Source organism: Tamandua tetradactyla, chromosome 1 (assembly GCF_023851605.1).
Source record: "Tamandua tetradactyla isolate mTamTet1 chromosome 1, mTamTet1.pri, whole genome shotgun sequence".
Lineage (NCBI taxonomy): Eukaryota > Metazoa > Chordata > Mammalia > Pilosa > Myrmecophagidae > Tamandua > Tamandua tetradactyla.
In genome coordinates, this window is record NC_135327.1 from 212,550,740 (window position 1) to 212,574,605 (window position 23,866).

The window sequence follows — 23,866 nt, forward strand, 5'->3', positions numbered from 1 at the left end:
GCCTGTAAGGACCCAGTGTCTGAGAACATCTGTGGCAAAATACATCTTCTTTATTGGAATGGGTGCTGAATAAAGTGGCTATCAGACAAGCCAATGAAGTCCAGATTTCAAAGCACCAATAATATCTGAAAAATGCAGGCAACACCCAGCTGACGAGGCTGAAAATCATTCAAAATGATTTTCATTTGCAATCATTGGCAAATAAAAAAAATTGTAGCTTTTTTTATAAATGGGAAAATCAATCCTGTGAATACCAAAGAGCTAATAATGTATAGTAAAAAGAAAATTCAGTTGCCCTGGATTCATAAATGAGATAGGGGGCAGAATAAGGATTAGAATCGATAAAATCCTAGAATTTCAGATGAGAAAAAATATTTACTTGATTTGCCTGCTGTGCACAATCACTGATTCAAGGAATGTTTATCTCTTCACTTCTGTTAAATCTTTGATTTCAGTACATACTGTAAGGTCGGGGGAAGGGAGAAGGGCACAGCAACTGGAGCTGAGGAGGCTGTGTCGCCCCTCCCAACATGACTTCTGGAACCGCCCCTTCCGGATGACATGACTTCCAGGATTGCCCCTTCCGGACACCCGACTTCCGGAGAACCGCCCCTTCTGGACGTCAGCTGACCCCTTTGCTTAAAAACTGTCCCCACTATCACCCAGGCCTGACTCATCTCCTTCGATCGTAGATTTGGTGAGCTCGGCCGGGGAGCGCAGAAATAAGCCCTCCCACTTTAAATTCCCTCATGTACCTTCCTTCTTTCTCACCTTTTCGCCTCCTAAACCTTTCACATACGTTGCACCTCTGTGTTTCTGCTCTGCCCTTGAATGTGTATGGATTAAAAAAATCCCTTCCTTCTGAAGGGTAGGTCTGAATTGTGTGTCCTGTTGGTAAAGGTAGAAATATTTTTGTTGTGTTAAAATGTACTTCAAAGACAATTGTAAGGATGAGTACTGTATTTCTGGTCTCAGATGACTGAGCTGGGCATTATTCCTCAGGACCAGTAGCTATTGCTAGATTATAGATGTCTTCACATGTACTTTAAATCCCTAGTTTATTTGGTTAAATTTGATCTTATCCTGATCATAACACTGGACCTCATAATGATCCAAGTATCACAGAAAATTGGGACATTGCCACACCAGATTAATTCTTTAGACTCTATATTCAGTAAGTGTTGTAGAGAGCCGCTTTCCGGGTTTGGCCTAGTGGACACGCCGCAGCCTGCCCTAGAGTTCCCCCCGCCCATCGAGTGAGCCAAGATGGCGCCCGCATCCTGCCTCCGCGTATGACGTACGCGCCCGCCAACCCTGTCTACCAATCACCCTTGTATACGTGGCGTTAGCCCATTGGGTTTGGATTTTGTATATAAAGGCGTTACCCGGACGGGGAGAGGAGACAACCCGCAGAGAGCCGTGCCTGACGGCCGCAGGGAGGTTGTCCCCCACGGGGTTTTTCCCTGTGTGGAAACTGTATTCGTGTGATGAAAGCTTAACCCCAGTAAAGATTAGCACTCGAATCGGCCGTGAGTATTGTGTCCGTGTCTGTTTCTTTTTCCTTCCCTCCCTCGGCGGCGGGGATAATCGGAAGCCAGACGGAACAGCGCCGGACAAGTGGTGGCCCGTACGGGGAACCTTTTCCAGCACCGTGCACGGACTCCGGCCGGCCTTCGCGCCTGATCACCGTGAAGGGGTGAGTGCTTCTTTATTACGTGAGGGTTAGGGCCCGTGGGTTCTCAGGCCGCCCCGGGGGAAGGGCTCGATAGACGTCATCGAGCACGCTTGAAGCTAGCGCCGACTGCAAGAATAGGGCAGTCTGAAAGTTCACCCCTATTATCTCCCTTGAAGACACTGTTGAAGCAGAGAGGCATTTTAGTGCGAAAAAGCTCCCTCCTGCGATTTCTTGAGGATGTAGCCACCTTTGCTCCCTGGTTTAAGCACACCGGAGGTCTTACCTTGTCTTGTTGGATAAAGCTCGGTCACGATATCGATCGGGCGCGTAGGACGGGCTTATGCATGGACCCAATCTTAGTCCCCATATGGGAAACCGTCCGCGCGTGTCTTGAGGCAGAGGCCGCGACGGGCCTCGGTCCGACCCTTGTCTTAGAACAAGCCCGAGAAGCATTACGAGAGTCCCGGTCAGCATCCTCCATGAGCGGCTCGTGTAAGGGCAAGCCACTGGAGCCGGATGCTAGCTCAGATACTTCTGACTCAGAGTCAGAGCATTGTGAGAGCGAAGGACCAGATGAGCCCCCACTGATTGATCTAGAGAAGCCCTCACAGCCCTCTGCCCCACCAGCGCCCACAACCGCGCGAAAGCTTCCGGGGAGGAGTTTTAATGCCTCCGCCTTTGATCCCCGCAGCGGACTCCCCCTAGTGGCCGGCTCGGGTAACCTCCATGACCCTCGGTTACAAAACCCGGAAGGGAACCCGGAATTCCCCGAGTGCTGGTCGGAGGAGGGGCCGCTCTGCCTACCTCCGCCGCCCGCGTACGCAGGCCCCCAAGATCATCCACCGTTGGTTAGCAGAAGGAGGCATTTCTGGAAATGGAATCCCTTTAGCGCACTGAGCGCTAGTCAGCCAGCCGCCATGTACCCAGTCATTATCAATCCCTCCGGTAATAATCAATATGAGGGTTATGATTATAAGGTTCTGAAAGAATTAAGACAGGCTGTTCACCAATACGGCCCAAATGCCCCTTTTACCCTAAACATGGTCGAGAACCTCTCTGCCCTACACCATACGCCTGCAGACATATATCAGCTTGCTCGCGCCTGCTTGCCCCCAGGTCGATATATCGACTGGAAGGCGTGGTTTGAGGAATTAGCAGAAGAGCAGGCAGCAAGAAACGCGGCAGTAAGGCGTGGTGGATGGAATGCCGACATGTTACTGGGCAAGGGCGCCCACGCCCAGAATCAGACAGGGTTCCCCCATGTCCCCCCGATTCTATACACGCACCTATACGCCCGGTCTTACTCATATGGGTTTTAGTCGAAACGTGTCAATTTTCACCTTTAATGAGACCTTTCCGCTTACCGATGATACACTCATTTTCTCTTTTGCCAACCTCTCCATTGCTAACTGTTCCACTCGGTCTAACCAGACTTGTCCTACAGGTTGTGGTCGTGTGCCTTCAGGTGTGCTGCTTGAGTTCCTCAATGCGACCGATCTTTCCCTTTCTTGTCAAGGCTTACTGGAAAAAAACGAGACGAAGCGATGCCTCAATCTTACAGGGTTCCGACCCGTCGTGTGTTCGTGTGCTGAAGACTGGGACGCTCCCGACCCCCTCTTCCCCCCATGTGAGCATGACCTTTTTCAGGTAACCACGATGCAGGAGTTTCAGTGGCACCGGTGCATGTCCTCGCCTCGCCCGCGCCGCCTAGGTGATGACTGGTGGGTTTGGTCCACCGACCCTCACGCCTACTCCATCAAGCCCTTGCTGAACTACTCAGAGGGAGCTCAGTGAGCTGACCTCGTCCAATGTCGTCACGCATTTACTAACCCCTTCACCTCCAAGGTCCAGATTTATGTTAGCTATGTCATCCCATTCGAATACCTGTGTGCATCCCTCCCAGATGGATGGCTCATCTGAATCACCTGGGGCAAAGCTCTTGTCGGCAAGGTTTGTTGCGGACTCCCTGGCCACTACCCGTATATAGCAGACGCCAGAGGCTGTTAATTTTGCGCGCCTAGCCGCCTCGACGGTGAAGCCGCGGTCACAGTCCTGGCCAGACTGGACTTGGCTCTAGCCATTGCACCGAGGCCTCCGCAGCGCTTTCGTTGCCCTGGCTGTCGCTCTCAGGATCCCCGCTTGACCCAGTTGCAAGGCAGAGCACTGCAGGGAGGAGTCACGTGGTATCCAGTTCACGGACTCTCCGGTCTCTATATGAGGTGAGCATTCTGGTCGGTGCCAGAGGCTCCGTCGTGTGATGACGCGAGCCTAGTCCAGACTCCCCAAAGCACCAAACTATGTTGTGAGCCACTCAGGCCCACGGGAGCACCATCATCAATAGAGACACTGGGTACAAGAATACGGTCTACGGACCATGCCTCTTATAAAAACAAAAAGGGGGAGATGTAGAGAGCCGCTTTCCGGGTTTGGCCTAGTGGACACGCCGCAGCCTGCCCTAGAGTTCCCCCCGCCCATCGAGTGAGCCAAGATGGCGCCCGCATCCTGCCTCCGCGTATGACGTACGCGCCCGCCAACCCTGTCTACCAATCACCCTTGTATACGTGGCGTTAGCCCATTGGGTTTGGATTTTGTATATAAAGGCGTTACCCGGACGGGGAGAGGAGACAACCCGCAGAGAGCCGTGCCTGACGGCCGCAGGGAGGTTGTCCCCCACGGGGTTTTTCCCTGTGTGGAAACTGTATTCGTGTGATGAAAGCTTAACCCCAGTAAAGATTAGCACTCGAATCGGCCGTGAGTATTGTGTCCGTGTCTGTTTCTTTTTCCTTCCCTCCCTCGGCGGCGGGGATAATCGGAAGCCAGACGGAACAGCGCCGGACAAAGTGTGAGTGGGAAGAACAGTGAAAATGAGTGGAGATGCAAAATTAGAAATTTGATTCAGTTTATACTTAATGTTCCAAGTGCTGTGACCTTGGGGGATGTTTTGACATGAAATGTGTCAGAATTCATAATCTTGTATCTCGTTCAGTGCCTGCACATAGTAGGAAGGAATAATTTTTGCTGAATAAATGAGTCAATCAAGTCTGACACTCTGTCATAGTTTTCCTGGCCTGTTATGACAAAAACCATACACTGATTGGCTTAAATAACAGGAATTCTTTGACTCACAGTTTTAGATGCTAAAAGTCTAAAATCTGGGTTTTCTCCAAAATTTTATAGTATTATGGTGATGGCAAATTTTTGTTGCATGGAGATATCACTCTCTGGCTTCTACTTTTGGATTCTACTTCTGCATACAATTTCCTTTGTTTATAAGAACTTCAGTCATAATGCATTAAGGCCCACCTTCATTCAGTTGGGCTACTCCTTAGCTAATAATAGTATCTTCTGTGGTCCTATTTACAAAAGGATTCACACTCACAGGACCAGAGGTTAAGACATGAACATGTCTTGTGTAGGGCAAGATTCAATCTCTAATACTTGTCAAAGGACTGAAAATAAACACATATATATTTTTTGATATTAGAATATATATAAGTATTCTATTTCCTAACTAACTTCCTGGAGGAATTAAGAGGTGCATCATAAAAAATGGGGAAGGTATATGTGACCTAATAAATATCCTCATTGTGCATCTGCTAACCTGGATATGCCATTAAGTGAAGTCCAGATTGTCCCAAGGTCTGCTCTATTCAACAGGTACTTATTGCCTGCATTTCTTGGATTGCTGCTTATTGGGGCTCGGACTTTGTTCAGTTTTGGAATGCTTGGCCACATCACTTTTGCTGTGCCCTCAATTATTCCAAATGAGGCCTCAAATCTGATAGCTATTGTGACAGTAAGTCGTTGGTTGTCACTACCAGCCTTTTCAGAGAAATTGTGATCCATTTTGACTCAAACTCAAGGCACCTGGCCTTATGAGAGTCAAACAGCCAATCAATTTATAAATTGGACTAAAATATTCTGTTCAATGTCTAGATCAAACTTGCTTCATGAAGGATTTTCCAACCTCACTTTTGATTTGGATAATTCCACTGATAACCTGATCCATTGTGTGACTGTTGGTCATCCAAGACAGTTTTACAAAATTGAATCAATTGCGAAAGTAGCTTGAAATAGATGGTATCTCCTTCAAAACAAAAGACTATGTCTTAGACCAAGTAAACCAATTTATTGGCAGAGAACATTAGGATTACAGTAGAATGTGAGAAAAGCATCTTGGCCAGTTGGCCTCCAGTTTGGCAGCCATATGTGAACAGAAATATGCTTATAATTTTAGGTCTTGTTCAGTATCTTTAAACAAAGCTTGGTTTGTAAGTCATAACTCCTGAGTGACTTAGTCTTCAGCCATGCTGACCTTTTGCATCTGCAAAAGAATAAGGCATCTAGCTCAATCTAGTACAGAAAAATTATATTGACAAATAGACTGGTCAGAAGCTTCACATAACTACAATTAGATAAAATAATTTGCATTTCAACTGCAGAAAAATGGAATATTGTCATTGATCAGATAAAAATTCCTATTTATTTGCTATTTCAGAGACTTACAAGGACACTTTGGGATCTTTTTAACAGTGAAAAATTGCATAGGATGTTGTTGAAATAGCATAGGGGAAATGAGTACTGCTTAATGCAGATTTGTCTATTTGCCAGTTATAAAAACAACGTTGACTAATTTAGAACTGTCCTGATTCTCAGAATCCCAGTTTTTCTTATTTGAAACAGTAATGGTCAACCTGGGTTCACAAAATGAGAATTAGTATACCCAACTTCATCATATGGTAAAACATTATTAGGCAGATATTGGCTTATTCAAAAGAGTGTATAATATGATGCAATAGTTACTTTCTAGCTGAATAGATGCCTTCTTATTCTTTAATTAGAACACTGAAAATTCTAAACATCTTTCATTCAAAGGCCATTTCCTCCTAACCTCTTACATATTAAATCAGTAAGGTTTGCTGTAATGGTGCAAACCACAGTTCTCGGACAGAAATATTTGTTTGAAAACAGTTTCTTTTATGGCAAGTCTTCTGTGGCCTGATTAAGAAATTTAAACATTGCTTACTAAGTCATCCTCTGGAGGAAAACACCTCATTTTAATGAGATCCTTGGGAGGCACGAGAATCATATTGCTTAACTTTAGATTTTATATTACCTTCCTGCTAAAAATAACACACAGAACACCACCGCCACTATCTTTTAATGTGACTAGGATTATCGTAGTGTGGAGTCCTTTAAAAATGACAAAGCCTCATTAGGTAAAAACAAAATCAACATTTCTTCTTAAATATCCAAGTCCTGTGTTTCCATGAGTGGAGTCATCCATCTTGGCTGCTGAGAAATCACTTTTTACTTCCTGCTTTTACTGTTGTGCTTCCAATTCTTCCTATTTTACCATCTCCTCTTTCAATTTATTAAGCACAATCTAAGAAAGAGTGTGGTCAGTCTTCATTTTCTGGGAGCCAGCAAGCTAGTACTCAGAGAAATTTGGCTAATTAAGTTAATAGTAGGAGTAAAAATGAAGGGTCTTTCATTTGCATAAAAGCAGAGATTTGGCATGCATTGCATAATGTTACCCGTCTCTGGAGTACAATTCTGATCTTTATGCATTTAAAGATTCAAAGCTCTCATGGGCCAGGGTGAATCAGGAAAGAGATTTCTATGAATAATTAGCAAACTGAATTATAAACCCATCAGATTTTTCATTTAGCCATATAATAATCCCTGAATCTGGCTTTAGAGATTCTATAATCCACTTGAAGAATAAGGGGATGAGAAGAATTTTGCTAAATCTCAAAGTATTTAACTTGGTCAAGTGGAGTATCCCATTACTTGAACAGAGTGGGATTTTTTCCTCTGGTAATTCTCTCATATGTATGTGACATTTCTTGCTACTAATGATTTTGCAGCTTATGGGAAATATAGAAAGGAATCAATCAACAAAGCTTTATCTGATATGTGAATTATAATGTAAATCAGATGAGTTTTTTGTTAAAGTCATTTTGTTGTTACATCTTTCACAGTATTCATTAATTAACAACTAATTTCAGGAATAGAAAATTGAAATGTTGTTGGCACATATTAATGAAGAGATCCTTTTGGACAGAGGTAGGGCCAATATTTGTGTCAACTGCAATGTTTGCAAGATGGTTTTCTAGCTAACTTATGGATGAAACTACTTATAGCAACAGTATAAGGGATAGGAGAGAGAAATGTATAAGCAAGAAAGAGCTATTTTGTATGAAAGTGAACAACTGATAAGAAGCAAGAATCAATCCGAGCGTGTATTCTAATATGACTGACACTGCTTTCACTTCCTTCTTTATTGCTCATTATTATCATGAAGGGGTTGGTAGCTCAGATTCTTCTGTTATTTTAATATTATAAGAGGAGAATGCTATTTGGACAATTTCTATTCTCTTCATATTAACGCTTTAAGGACTAGTCAATAGGATGAGGGGAAACAAAAGTGAAATCTTTTAAATCATTAATGGATGCTCTTAGCTTAATGTATATATGATATCTAAAGAATACTCATGAATATAATGCAAGGATAATAGTTGCTTGCAATAAATTTCCACTTAAAGGATTGCTGCTAAAATTAGGCATGAGAGACACAACTCGCTTAAATGCCATTAATTAAGAAAATTGTTATCAAGACAATCCCCTGAGCCTCATCTTTAATTGTACATTTATCATCTCTCCTTCCCTCCTGCCCCATCTCTCTCTTTCTCTGCCTCTTTTTCTCTCTCTCTCTCAGACGTGCATGCACACATGCACATGTGTACACACACACACACACACACACACGTGCGCGCAAGCATACACACCCTACATGCAAAATCCTAGGGTCTGAGAAAAATGGAATCATTATTGCAAGTTAAATCGAAGTTATATAAATCTGATAAAAGCTTTTCTTTAATAGAATGCTACTATAAAGACTTTTGTTCAAATTGGCCTTAAGGGATGATAACACAGTGATGATTCTTTTGGTACTTCATCTAAATCTCTTTTGTTAAGGTCCTTAAACCTCAACAAAATTTTGCCTCGTATTGTAGTATTGGAGTGAGTTTTCTATACGTTTATCATATGGATGGTTCTCATGCACACTTGTGTTATTTTCCGGACACCTGAGAATTTTTTTTTTTTTTTGGTTTAGGTGTATGGTCCAAGAATCAACCCTGGGTCTCCCGAACAGAAGGTGAGCGTTTTACCACTGAACCACCATGCACCCTGAGAATTCATTTTTAAAAGAAGAAAATGCGGTGCTTCCATTGGTAAGTATGCAGAAGATTACATTCTTTTACATCTCCATATTTTTATCCCTAATCATTCATTTTCTCAATTTCCTTTAGAAAGAGCCTTTTCTTATATAAATTTCTGGAGAATATTTTTGCATTAGCTCTTCAATAAAAACATTTGGCCTTATAACAACATGCCTGAGTACAGAGGATAAATTATGCACAGTGAATTAATTATATAGGATAGAACAACGATTGCTATAAAATCTGTAATGTTATTTTACTTGCTACATGAATCTTTGTACAGAAAATTAGCCCAGGGATAAAAGTAATAATATTTATAATATCCTATCTTTGTATAGTGTTTAATCTTTGCCAATACTCTTTTATTTCCCTTATTTTATTTTTGTGTTATAACAACCATCTAAAATAACTTAGGACACTATGAATCCTGACTCCTAATTCACAGATGAAGAAATTTAAATCCAGAGAAGTTGCCTGAAATCACAGAATGTGTTCACAGCAGGTTCAGGATTGGAAGGTAGCTGCTTCAATTACTCCTCCTTTTCCTTCTCGGTAGACAATTAGAGAAGGAAATGAAGGAGAACAAGATTGGCAGCACAAATCATGAAAAAAGCAAATATAATAAGTGAAGAGGTGATGATAGGCATATAATAATGAAGTTCTACCCTTGTAACCTCCTATTGCCATTTCCATATGGTTATTTAATAATAATAGGATTCCAGTGATAAATATTTTCTTAATTAACAACTGAGATGAAATTTAAGGAAGAGCGGAGGGTTTAAGCAATGTGCTCCTTGAAAGCAAATACTCTATATCACATCTGTGTTCACTCCCTGCAATGGGCCTACCTTGACTAGACTTTGCCCATGACAACAGCCCCTGGAGATGACTCTATGTAGAACTAATTATTCACATTCCCTTAGAAGCCTTCAGGGCTAGTCATCATGCCTTGCATCCTTGTATACCAGGATCCCACAAGAAGTTCAAGACACCCACATAATCTGACTTCACTAGTGCCCTTATACTTATATAGTTCTGAACTTCCCCTTATCTGACTGACTCTAGGATTACATATCTCCCTAACCTTGTAAACCTTTCTGTGGATCAGGTGAGAAATTCTCAGTCATCAGTAAAACCCCCTATATCCTCAATATTTTCTCTCAACATTTAATTTACCAGCAAAATAAAAGAGTAAGAAAGAGCACCCAGTGAGATAGAAAAGTATGGAGTCTTGGGAACCAAGTGAGAAAAATGAATGAAAGGAGGAGAGAGTGATCAACTGAGTCACAGGCTGCTCAGCAGTCAAGTAAGGGGAAGACTAAAGATTTAGTAATCTGGATACCACTGGAGACCTTGGCTAAAGCTATTTTAATGACTTGAGAGAGGTAAAATCACTGAGCGTGTCTTCAAAAAGAGTAGAAAGAAAAGAATTAGAGACAGTAAGGATGGCTTTTTGGAGTGTATATTAGTTAGGATAAGTATTGCTCTCTCCATAATAATCTTCAAGTTCTCTACCTACTCTGTCTGCCCCCAAGAAGCTGAATATGTCTAGAGAACTCATATCCATGAATCTCGTGAATATCAACTGATAATCCTACCACCTTCAGAAAGGATTATTTAAATCTAAGTAAGGTCAAAGTGAAGTGAGGATTTGAACCCTGTCATTGTGATTCATGATCATTTCTCTTAACCACTGTGCTATCCTCCCTCTCTAAAGAGCAGTTGGAAGACATCTTTCTTATCTTTTCACCATGAAATGCTCCTGCCTACTTTCATTTGCACTCATATACCCTGCCTTTTCTCCAATTTTCTTGGTGTTTGCTACTCCAAATATTTTCTTTGTCTAGTTGTTCTAGTTTGCTAGCTGCTGGAATGCAATATACAAGGAACAGAATGGCTTTTTAAAAGGGGAATTTAGTAAGTTGCTAGTTTACAGTTCTAAGGCTGAGAAAATGTCCCAATTAAAACAAGTCTATAGAAATGTCCCATCAAAGGCATCCAGAGAAAGATACCTTAGTTCAAGAAGGCCAATGAAGTTCAGGGTCTCTCTCTCAAGTGAGAAGGCACATGGTGAACACAGTCAAGGCTTCTCTCTCAGCTGGAAGGGCACATGGCAAAAACGGCGTCATCTGCTAGCTTTCTCTCCTGGCTTCCTGTTTCATGAAGCTCCCTGGGAGGCGTTTTTCTTCTTCATCTGCAAAGGTAGCTTACTCGTGGACTCTGCCTCGTGGTGCTCCGGCATTCTCTGCTCTCTCTGAATCTCCTTCGTTCTCCAAAATGTTTCTTCTTTTATAGGACTCCAGAAGCTAATCAAGACCCACTCAAATGGGTGGAGACATGCCTCCACCTAATCCAGTTTAACAACCACTATTGATTAAATCACATCTCCAGGGAGATGATCTAATTACGGTTTCAAACATACAATACTGAATAGGGATTAGAAGAAATGGTTGCCTTTGCAAAATGGGACTAGGGTTAAAACATGGCTTTTCTAGGGTACATACATTCTTTCAAACCAGCACACTAGTCCTCCCCATTTCTGCAAATAGTACCACCATTTACCTCATGCTCAAGACACAAGCATATATCATTTTTTATTTCTCTTTATTGTGGACCCAACCTCCAAACAGTTGAGACCTGCAGACCTTAAACTTTCACATGCACCCCACAGCAGAGCCTGTCTGTCCATCATTGCCCAGGTCCCAGGCTCAGCCATCCTCCCCTGCACCTGTCTTTGCCCCCTCACCTTCATCCCTGCTTAGGCTCTTGCATTCATAGAGCAAACATATTCTACTAGTCAGGGTGGTGCAGAGAAACAAAACCAATATATATGTATTATATATATAATAATATAACATATATATTATATATATAATAATAATTGTCTCATGCAACTTGGGGTCTCCAATTCTGAATTCCATGGGGCAGGCCACAATTGGAAACTAAAAAAGGTGAGGTTGAATTCCTCAGGGGTAATTGGCTGTCTCAGGTAGAGCAGAAATACCCTTTGACTTCTGAAATCCTCAGTTTTGCTTTTAAAACCAACTGATTGGGAATGTTCCTTGGTGGCTCAGCAAGCAGAATTCTTGCCTGCCATGCCGGAGACCCAGGTTTGATTCCTGGTTCCTGCCCATGCCAAAAATAAATAAAATTAAATTAAAAAAAATACCAACTGATTGGGTAAGGAGGGTGTATCTTTTGTTGATTGTAGATGCAATGAGCCATAGATGCAATCGACTGACTAGAGACATAAATCCATTTATAAAATACCTCAAAGTAACAATCAGGCCAATGCTTGCTGGACACTATAACCTAGCTAATTTAACACATGAAATTAACCATCCGAGTGATCATTTAAAAAAAAATGCAATACTTAAATGCTACTCCCTTTCTCAAATCTTTCCTTCAGCTTATAAACTAAATCCAAATTTGTTTACAAGGGCCTCCATGATTTGTTCAAAAGCTACTTCTCCATCTTCATCTGCTATCACTCTTTCCTTACTCATCCTGCTTTTTTTTTTTCACATGGCAGCGTGATTTTATTGAAATGTTTTAACACAATATGGGAGGAACTTAAAAGTCCAAATTTTAAACTAATACAAGCACTGCAAATGCTACACTTCTGAAAATAGTTGACAAGATATCTGACAAAGGCAAGTTATAATATGAATATCTATAAGTTCACTGATACAATTTTGTTTAAGGCTAAACAATTTTGGTATATTCATATTTCTCTGACTCCCCTTTTTGCCTAGTTATTTACCAAGTCTGCCCACATTCAGCAGTTGAAGAGGACCCAAGTATTTGGTGATCTCACTTCACTTTCCACACCACAAACAGCGGGAATGTGAAAGTTGTGGGATTAAGCTGCTTACGAGGAGTCTTTAGCACCTTTGCTGAACTGAAACCATCAAATAGTTAATTTTGACATTGCTACTGTGCCATGTCTAAGTCAGTTGAATTAGTTTATCTGTGTATCCAATAGTACTTTAAAATACAAAAGTTGGGTTAAATAATGACAGAAACACTCATTTCTTAACTCAGAGCATGACAAGACAGATTTTTATATCCTTTTTTAAATTTAGAGATCATTATTTTTAAAGTAACTCTATACATTTATAGATTCTAAATATCTCAGTTGAAACAATTACCTTTAAATCACCTGGTTTTAGTCATGTCAACATGTCTATGTTTGATTTGTAGGCATTTATGCATGTCTACGATTAATATGCATGTAATCTAAGCAGGACAAAAGCTGCTCTGTGCTTGGGTAGCCCCTCTGGTTTACAGGCTTATAGTCTAGCCTGAAAATTACTTACCACCTTGTCAACTAGTCAATAATTTAAAAATAAGCTACTTTAGAGTTCAATCAGCATTTTTATTATTTTCAAAGAGAAAGATGATCTGAATAACCCAGTGTGCCATATTACTGGAAATGGAATTCTCCTCTGCTTACCTCCCAAATATTGCTACTTTTCTTTTCTGTCTATTTTTTAAAAAGTCTTGTAGAGTTTTCTATATTTTATAAATGAGACTTCAAGAAAGGGCCAAAATAGATGTATGTGTTATTCATTATCTTTTTACAAAAGTCCAACCTGTGTTTTTTCCATATATCAGTGATCTTCTGCTGGCCAGAAAAGACATATGAAATTCCAGATATAATGCAGGGGATCCCTAGGTGAACTAAAACCTGGAAAGAAAACATTAAGACAAAAGGAAAATCAGGTAAATTTCTCCTAGCACATTTAAATAAATATTACCACTTTGCAAAAACAATAAAATAAAACAGATTTTAAAGAAATAGAACCAAACATATACACTTAAAAATAGTTGCCTCTTTTTCAAGATTATCAATTTGGAAGGGCACGTACCTCGAAAATGATGCTGCCCTTGTTTCAAAAACAATATTTTTGGAAACTACTTTAATTTCCTAGTCTGCTTAAAGCAGTTACCATGAAATGTGTTGGCTGAAACAATGGGAATTTATTAGCTTACAGTTTGAGGCCATGAAAATGTCCAAATCAAGATGTCATCAAGGCAATGTTTTTTTTTTTTTCAAAACTCTTTAGGCACATGGCAGTGCCTGCTGGTCTTTCTCTTCTCTTCCAGATTTCATCTTCTTGCTTTCCTGGCTTTTTCTTTTTATGCCTGAATTTCATTCCGTTTATATAAAGGACTCCAGTAAAAAGATTCAGTCCTATCCTGAAAGAGGTGGGTCACACCTTAGTTGAAGTAGCTTCATCAAAAGGCGTTACTTACAATAGATTCACACCCACAGGAGTGTATTCAATTTAAGAACATGCTTTTCTGGGGTATGTACAGCTTCAAACCACCACTTGATATATTGTCATTTTTGGTAATAGTGAGTGAGTCTGAGACTTTAAAGATATAAAATTACTGGTTATTTTGATTTTGGCATTGCACCATAATTAAGTAAGATATATCCATTGGGTGAAACCGCAGGAAGAGTACACAGTATCCCTTTACATTGTCTTTGCAAATCTCAGTAAATCTATAATTACTTCAATATTAAGAGTTAAAAAAAATAAATAAAAGCATCTTATTTCTACCTTTCCCCTCCTCTCCACTCACAGGACAAAGCATGGCCCCTTGAATCCCTAATGTGTGGGAGACACTCTCATGTCCATATATACACATGCACAGAAACACGAACAACACATCTATATTATGTGAAGGTTGATTTGAGTTCTAGAACAGTTACATGTACACGTATCTGGGTATCCCTGAAAAATAACACATGGTTCTGTCATTCAGAAAATTTACAGTTCAGTGGAGGAAATGATTAACGTCAATTGAAGAACATTAAATTCAAACTACTTAATAAAATCAGAGTGCCTTCCATGGTTTTTCACTTGCCCATGTAGCTTATTTCTTTAAAAACATAGGTCGGTGGATCAGACCCCAATTACTTGACTAATTAGGAACTCTTTAGTAAGTTGTCTATCCTTGATTGAGAACCATTAAGATGCTTTTTGTCAGGAATGAAAATGGAAGGTTCTTGAAATTCTTGGGGTCCCCAAAAGTAAGAATCTCTAAGAAAATTGGTTCTCCTTCAAAGTCACTCACATAATTTTGTTTAAAATTGTAAACAGAAGGTTAGAAGGTTTGCCATTAATATGTTCACGATAGTTTATGGGGTCAGTTTGCTTGGTATTGATGTCTGTTTTCTTTTGGAGAGAGTTGGAACTGCTGATTCATTTGAAAAGAAAAAAAATGTATAACCAACAAGTTTATATTCCAAACTGTTTTCACTGATATGATACGGCAGTCACTTTAAATGCGGACCTAATGGAGTCTTTTTAAACCTCATCATGTGGAAGTTGGAAATAAGGTTTTAGAAATAAATGTGTAACAGCCTCATTGAGAAATATCTCTGGAATTGCAGGAGACCTCATTCTTTGCTCCATGTTTTGCATAGTATATACTGTGATGTATATATTTCCTGTTTCATTATTGATAAATATGTTCTGAGGGCAAATATCTTATTCTCCATTAGTGTCACACAAATAGTCATAAAGGGTAGTGGCCTTAATAGGCCATTTTTCTGGGCTTTGATGCTCTGATTGTGCAGCCAGTCTTTCAGTGTGGAGAAGGTAACATTTTATGAAGTTCATACATTTTCAGAACTGCTCCCACAATGATCCTTTCATTTTGAGTTAGGCGTGGAATGATAGCTTCTATCTATTCCAGAAAACTTCAACATTGCCTCAAGTGGAAAGGAAAAGCTCATATTTCAAGGTCAGCGACTTTAGCCCATTCACATTCCACAGGGAAACATATGCCAGCTCCTTTTATGGTAACAAAAACAGTGATGTATTAGAATCTCTTTGCCCATGTCTCTTCCATCAGTCTTCTTGGTGTGGAGATCAGTCAGTCTGGCTTCAGTAGCGGAGTTAAAATATAATGTATCCCAGTGAGCTAGTGAATATCATCACTCTTTCACTTTTTGTTCGTTAACTCCCTTTTTAGTGGATAAAGCCATTAGTCGACAAAACTATTGACATTTTTATGGGGTTGTTTTTGGAAAAGACTAACAAGTAATATTAAGTTTAACATATGGAAGTGGTCAAATTGTGTTCCTACTGTGTAAAATGCTTGAATAATAACCTACTGCATTCCCTTGGCCAGGACACAGAGAGAAGCTTGATTAATTTCACCAGTATCCCTTAATCTCTTTCATTGGCTTCCATCCCATTCTGCAAGGGTTGATAAATCTTACTTCCCCTGAAGATTATTACAGTTCCTAATAGTCTTATGACGTTAGCAAGAAGCTAGGCTCAATGGCACAAAATATATCCAACAAATGAAATCACATAAATAATTTAGCTTCGCAATTTAATTTTTATGGGGTGCTTTTTTGTTGTTGCTATTGTTTATGGGGCATAATAAAGACTGTTGGCTTAGCCTGTAGTAAATAAAAGGGGAACATTTTGACACTGAACATTTCAATGTTGTTGCTGCCCTTCACCATTGGTTACGCTCAACCATCCAATTTTAGTTTAAGGTCACGCATATATTCATAACGAACACCACAGGCTTGCAAATACACACACATACCAAACAGAAATTGTCTTTTAGTTTTAAAAATTAGCTAATCTGATCCTTTTCTTATTAACAATATTTTCATCCCACAAACCCAGGGAAATTTTCATATATTTTTGTTTGTTCTGAAATAACCTGTGCCAACTTGTGATCATCAGTATACATTTCTTAGGAATCCTTTGACTTTCAAGAACAACAATACATTTATTGAGCTCCTTCTAGTTGCCAGGGACTTTACTAAGTATTGTGATGGTGCCAAGAAATTATGGTGCATGTTCTATTCTCAAGGAGTTACTCCTTCATAAATATGTGACTATTTAAATGGCAAAATACAAAAATATCAGAATGAAAGAGCTGATGCAAGTCAAGACATAATTGACAAATCTAACAGTCTGTTTGATGCCATAGATGTGTAGGTTGGTCCAGGATTTTGCTTTTGAATAGCCTTCAATTAGTTCAAATACAAATCTGTGCAGTGAGCAACACACAACATTTTATATTGCATTTAAAAAGTAATTGATGTATGAGTAATAAAGTTTTGTTTATACAGGTCTTCCATGCCACCATGATATATCAAATTTAAGTTGATTGGAGGCCAGTCTGAAAGTATAAACTTTTTTTTTTTCTTGGGTCAGGGAATCAAACCCAGGTCTCTGGCATAAAAGGCAGGCATTCTAACCACTGACCTATATAAACATATTTTAAAAGCTTAGACTTTCTTAATAGAAAGAACTGAGTTGCTTTTATTCAAAAGTTTTCTATTTCTGGGTATAGCGTTAAACACAGGAATACAGTGGTGCGCAAAACAGACCTGTTCCCTGCTCTTAAGGTGAATATAGTCCAGTGTGTGCTAAGAATGGACAGACAGGGGATATGAATGACACCTGCTCTGGGGCCCTAGGAAAGATATCTATCAGCTATCTTTTCCCATGCAAAAAAAAAAGTTAGGACTTAAATAAGTTATTACTTCTCATGGATGGATGGATGGGTTTGTGACTCTTCTGTTGGTCTTGGCAGGATTCATTCCTGTGGTTGCATTCAGCTGGCCCCAGAGTTGTATTGGGTGGAAGGTCAAAGAAGGACTCATTCACATCTGGGGGGCCTCAGACAGAGCTCCTTATTTCTTCTCCATGTGTCCTCTCTTCTTCAAGTAGACTAGGTTGGCTTCCTTACATGGTAGATCAGAAAATTGAAGAAAGCGAGAATGGAATTTTCCAGGTCTCCTAAGGGTTAGACCTAGAATTGGCACATGGTCAATTTTACCATATTTTCTTGGTCAAAGCCAGTTACAAGATGAGCCCACTTAAAAGGGAGGGCATATAAACCACACCTCTTTTCCCAAAAGGCGTGGTTACTTGCAGGCAGAGGAGGAGTTGTTGGCAGCATCTTTGCAGACAGGTTCAACATATCTAGCATCACATATTATCCTATATTATCTTTATAGTAATCTTTTGAAGGAAGAGATTATTTTTATTACTATTTTGGTGAGAAAGCTGAGTTTTAGAGATGTAAGAAATGATTTCTAACTGCTATAGGAGTTTGAAGCTTTGTGTGCCAAGACAAACATGTTCTTAACTCTAATTCATTCCTGTAGGTATGAACCCATTGCAAGTAGCATCTTTTGATGAGGTCATCTCGATTAAGTTGTGGCCCAGCCCAATCAGGATGGATCTTAATCCTATTACAGGACTCCTTCATAAGTGGAGTGAAATTCAAATGCGGAGAAAGAAAGAAAGCCACAGAGAGAGCAGCCAGAAGCTAAACATCAACAGAATGTGGAAGACAGGGAGAGACCTGGAGACACTGCCATGTGCCTTGACATGTGAAAAGCTAAGGACCAACAATAGCTGTCAGCCAGACCCAGGTGTTTTTTTTTTTTTTTTTTTTTTTTTTTTGGAGAAAACAGATCCTTGGTGATGCCTTGATTTGGTCTTTCTTTTAGCCTCAAATTCATAAGCTAATAAATTCCCATTGTTTAACCCAACCCATTTCATTGTATTTACTTGCAGCCAAGGTAATTAAAACAACTACTTAGAGTTCTCTGGACCATCTTGGGAGTATTTGTTAAGAATAAGAGCTTAGAATGAGGCAGACTGGGGAATAAATTAATGTTCTACAATTTACTTTGTGTGAAATGTGGACAATATCTATCTTTTCTATAAACTAAGAAGAACAATACCTATTTCCCATGATTGTTTTCAGAGTTGAGTCAGATGGCGTATGTTTGTATGTTAACTGTTGCTTAGCATCGTACCTACCTAGTCAGTAATCAGGATATATTATCAAACATAATATTTGTGAATGAAAAGAGGAAGTTTGAATCATGTGGGCTGAGAGGAGAAAAAAATTGTGCATTAAGAGATATTAGCAGAATTCCTTTGGGAGAAAAATGATTATTGTTGAGGAAAAATTAATACGTTTTGGCTGTTTTGATTGTGGGAAATAGCCATTAGGGCATAAACAAGATGGCTGGAATGGCTGTATATGCATACCAATGGTTAGTGAGGGTACGTAGACTGCAGAGAATGAAGGTGAGTGGAAAGGAAGTGGAGGAGAGTGTGATGTGAGCAAGCCAGACAAGTTGGCCGGAGGCTAAAAACGGGAGAAGAGGAAAGGGCCATAAGGAGCTTCCAAACTGCCTAGTGACTAGAGAGAGTTGTGAAAACATACTAAATTTTAAAATATGCCATTGTTGTTTTCCAAACTACCCCCACCCCAATATTGCCCTGTGCTCTTCTTTAAGAATTCTACCATAATATGAGCAGTTCCATAAATGAATTCAATAAACATTATTTCCCTTCAATTTTGTTCCCTTCCTTTTATATCTCAAAGCACTAGGTTTTTCATGACACCACGCTGTATCAGTTTCCTAATTCACTTCCTATACCTAACAGAATGCCTGGAATATTCACCATAGGCTCTCGGGAAATATTTGTTGGGTTCTTGAAAGGAGCACAGGCTTTTGTTTTGTTTAATTTTTTTCCCAATTTTTGTGTAAAGGCCAAGAATCTACAAGCAACTACACTTGTGTATGTGATTTTAAATGGAAATAAAAGAAAAGTCCTTGCATTTGGTAATGCAGGGCAGAAAAATGGAACCTAAAAAGGGAAGAGATGAGAAGAATCCACAGATGCAACAAATCAGAGTTCCTAAACATTATTTTCTGATGTATCAGTGGTAGCTGTAGTGGTTGTGTGGGTTTTGTATTTGGTCTCTTTATTTAAAACCATATTTGGAGGGTAGGCCACCGTGTTTCAGCAGGCAGAGTTCTCACCTGCCATGCTGGAGACCCAGGTTTGATTCATGCCAAAAAACCACATATTTGGGATTGAATCATTTTGATTTCAATATTAGGAGATAAAGTCATCCCCACAATGGACAAATTTGGACATCTAGGTGCTGTCATCAGATGATTACACTTTTACAAATGTGTGAAGGCTAACAAGTAAGCAGGTCTACCGTAAATGGGAAAAGGGATCATTCTATGACATGCAAATGGCTTAGAAAAATGAATACTGATTTAGAAGTCAAGAGCTCTGACTTCTAGACTTAGTTTGTCACTACTGGGCTTCAAATTTTGAAGAAGTTGTATAAACTTGTAAAATAAAATGTTCTGATTTATAAAATGAAGAAAATAGATGATTTTTAAGCTTTTTTTTCTTGGAAACATAATATACTTTTTGGTTTGATTTGCTAATTTATAGACAGTAAGAGTCCATGGCAATTAAAAACAGAGTGCAGGGAGAAAAGACAAAAATGAGCATAATTAGTTCATAAAGATCTATTGCTAAGCAATAAAAAAACTTTTTAATAAATATATGGGGGAAATTGTCATTAATGAAAGAAGAATTGGAAATAGTCACCAACAAATGGAAATATGCTTACCCTCAATAATAATCAAAGATATTAAAATATTTTAAAAAGATGATACCAATTTCCATTTATTAAACAGGTAAATATTTTTTAAATGATTGTTAACTAAGATCTATCACATTGTTGGTAATATAGTATTGAAGTCTTTTGAAAGGACAGTTTGGCGATATTCATCTAGCGCGTTAGAATTTAACTTGGTCCCAATAATTTACCCTTTGGAAATGCAAAGATGTCTGCAGCAATAATATGCAGCATAATTTACAATATTTCAACTTTGAAAGTGACAAAATATCCAAAAAGGAGAGCAATAAGTAAATTATGGACATCTGATGAACATAATTTTTTTTTATGCTCTATGGCAGGAGTAACATTTCATTCTTTTTCCATGTGAATAGCCCCTTAGTGCAGCATCATTTGTTGACATTTTTTTTGCTTGATTTTATCACTTATTTGTTTGCTTGTTTGTTTCTTTTTCAGGAAGTGCATGGGCTGGGAATCGAACCTGGGTCTCCCGCATAGCAAGCAAGAATTCTACCACTGAAATACTCTCGTACCCCCGATGGACCAAATTTTAAAAATATTTCATATGGGAAAATTCTCTCCATGTCATAATGAATGAAAAGAAAGCAGAAATCTAAACTGTAAATGTAGTATCATCCTAACTACTGAAAAACATAAACATATGTCCATAGTAAAACTACTGAGGAAAAATATACTCTGAAATCCTGAGAGTGGGTATTTCTAATATAATTGGATAGCTGATAATTTTTAGTTTGTTCTTTATACTGTTTTGAGTTTTCAAGACTATATTGAACCTGCACACTTTGTGGTTACAAAAAGAAAATGCAAAAAGTATGTCTAATCCCTTTAGATAGTCTGTGAATCACTTGGACATGACCACTGCAACAAGACAAGCATTCTCTGAAATGTCATTCAACAAGACTCACTGGCATTTGTGAGTTCCCCAGCTGGTTGGAAGTTCTAAGTCACACTCAGGAACTGAGGGGAGACTATGTTACTTTGATGACCCTCCCTGGTGAACAGCAGGTTAATAAAATAAAGGTATAATTAGAGATCCTTGAAGGTAAAGCTGCAGGTGGCTTTAATTCTTTTGTCCCCAGGCGCAATCCACTTCTCATGTAATTTTGATTTAGCCTTTGCCAAGTGTAATTTAGTGCAGTACACACCAAATAAATTGGAAACATTTATTTTATTTTAACTGTTCCAATGTAGGGCATAAAAGGGAACCCAAAGGAGCAGATTCTGTTTATAAATGCTGTGAGCAGAGTTTTCACCCTCGCTTCGCCAGCAGTGAGCAGAGAACACATCATGCATTAGCTTGTCCACTAAAATGTGCCACAGACTATGCGTCATGTCAGAGCTGAAAAGGCAACTTGGGACCTGCCTTTCACTTCCCTGAGTGGTATGTCACATGGTAAATGGGGCTGCTTTCAGAAGAGCTAAATGTCACCATAAATATTTATAAGGGTCCTGGCATTGCTGTGTGCTAGAGGGCAGTTTGTTATGAAAGTCGCAAATAGGAATGAAAAAAAAATGCAGTTGGAAATATATTACAAATACGTTGTATACGCACATATACATTTATATATATTTGTACATGCAAATATGGGTTTTAAATCTGTGGCTATGATGCATATGTATGGTTCTACACCTGATTCATTCTCTCTCTATTTTGTAGTTTTACACATACATTTATCTGGCTTTAAAATTCAATTTTCAGTGGCACTTGTACTGCCTGTGGTCTTTTTGACACATCTTACAGGAATTCCTGTATTCAGGTCCTTTCTTGTTGCCCTGCAGCCCGAAGTGTGCAGTGTACAGACAAGGTTGTTCCATATGCAGTGGCAGCTATCAAATATCAATCACGTCTGCATTAAATTAGATGCTAGAGCTCTCCTAATGCCTCACCTCTTCCAGGTAGTAAAGGCCATGTAGAAACACACTTTTGCAGAACATCTGTGGGCCATCGAACAGCTGTTCTCAGCTTGCAGGGGAGGCACTCTGTCATAACAATGCCCCTCGTGGGGGAGTACCAATAATTTGTAACTAATAATGAAAATACAGAAGTCTGCTATTTGATAATGTAAAAAATAATTCAAGTAGGTTCAAAAGATCTCTATAATAATATCACTTTCCCTTGCCTCCTGATGTGATTTCTTGACTTGTTGAGAAAAAAGAAGAGATTTTAAAAAGAGCTTGCTGAGCTGTATCCATAATGCAACTCTAACACGTGGTCTTTATGGGAAAATCTCTACTTTCTTCACTTCTATTCCTTCTTGAACCATTCAAGTCAGACATTTTGTCTCTCTAATGAACTGCCTCTTTTCTGGACCATCAGTGACCTACAATGTCAAATGCAATGGGCAATCCTCAATCCTCATCTACTTAACTTCTCACTGGCCTTTGGCAGTCATGTGTTCTTTTTTGAAAATCTTTTCTTTCTTGACTAGTGGGACACATATATTCATGTTACTCTTCGCTAGTTATTCCTCAATGTTTTTTATTGAATTGTTCTCCTTTTCTCTGCTTTTAAACCTTGGCTTGCACATGGTTCACTTTTTTTTTTTTTAATCTTTACAATGGCAGGCACCAGGAATGGAAACTTCACTTAAAATATTTTATGCAAAGATTGCTCCTAAATGTATTATCTCTAGCTCAACTTCTTTTCTGAATATCACACTTGTAGAGAAATTGTATAATAGACAGCTTTCTTTTTAAAAAAAAAAATGTGGTAAAATACATGTAGCATAAAATTTCCCATTAATGTCATTTAGTACGTTCAGAGTGTTGTGTAAACATCATCCCTATCTAGCTCCAGAACACTTCCTTAACCCAAAAGGAAACCCCATACCCATTAAGCAGCCACTCTCCATTCTTTCTCCCCCTAACTTCTGGAACCTCTAATCTACTTTCTGCCTCTATGGATTTGCCTATTCTGGATATTTCATATAAATGGAATCCCACAACATGTGCCCTATTGCATCTGGTTTCTTTTGCATAGCATCATGTTTTCAAAGTTTGTCCACATTGCACAAATACCTTCACTTTTATGTTTCATATTCAGTGGTTCTAAACTCCCAATTTCCTTCCCCCCACAAAAATCTGCTCTACTGTAGTCTTCCCCAAGTTACTAACTAGCTACCCCATTCTCCTAGTTGCTCAGATCAAAATTCCTTGGAGCAAGACTGACCATGTAATTTGCACAGAGTGAAAATGAGGAAATCTTTGATTAAACATTATAAGGATTTCAAGGTGACCACAGCAGAACATCAGACCCTGAGTGTACACCAACCACACACCCATGAAGCTGGCCCTGTGTTGGTAATGATTTTAGCTATTCTCTACCACAACTGACATCCAACCCATCAGCAAATCTCATCTCACTACCTTCAAAACATACAAAGAATATGACTGGTCTGTGCATCTGAACAGCTATGACCATGGCCCAAGCCATCATCTTATTCTCTGGATTATCTTGACAGCCTCCTCACTAGTCTTCCTGCATCCT

At 39.4% G+C, this 23,866-nt stretch overlaps 1 long non-coding RNA gene across 5 annotated transcripts; it reads left to right on the top strand.

The window, feature by feature from the left end:
* The first annotated feature begins 596 nt into the window (after window positions 1-596).
* Window positions 597-21,509, top strand: LOC143688003 (uncharacterized). 5 transcript variants are annotated; one of them, XR_013177778.1, is made up of 6 exons: window positions 597-697; window positions 8,796-8,913; window positions 9,316-9,418; window positions 13,519-13,626; window positions 18,059-18,328; window positions 20,815-21,509. It is a non-coding gene; the product is annotated as an uncharacterized LOC143688003 (long non-coding RNA). The 5 variants fall into 5 exon arrangements; XR_013177776.1 differs by lacking the exon at window positions 20,815-21,509 and having other exon boundaries at window positions 18,059-18,345; XR_013177781.1 differs by lacking the exons at window positions 18,059-18,328; window positions 20,815-21,509 and adding an exon at window positions 15,613-15,828.
* The last annotated feature ends 2,357 nt before the right edge of the window (window positions 21,510-23,866 follow it).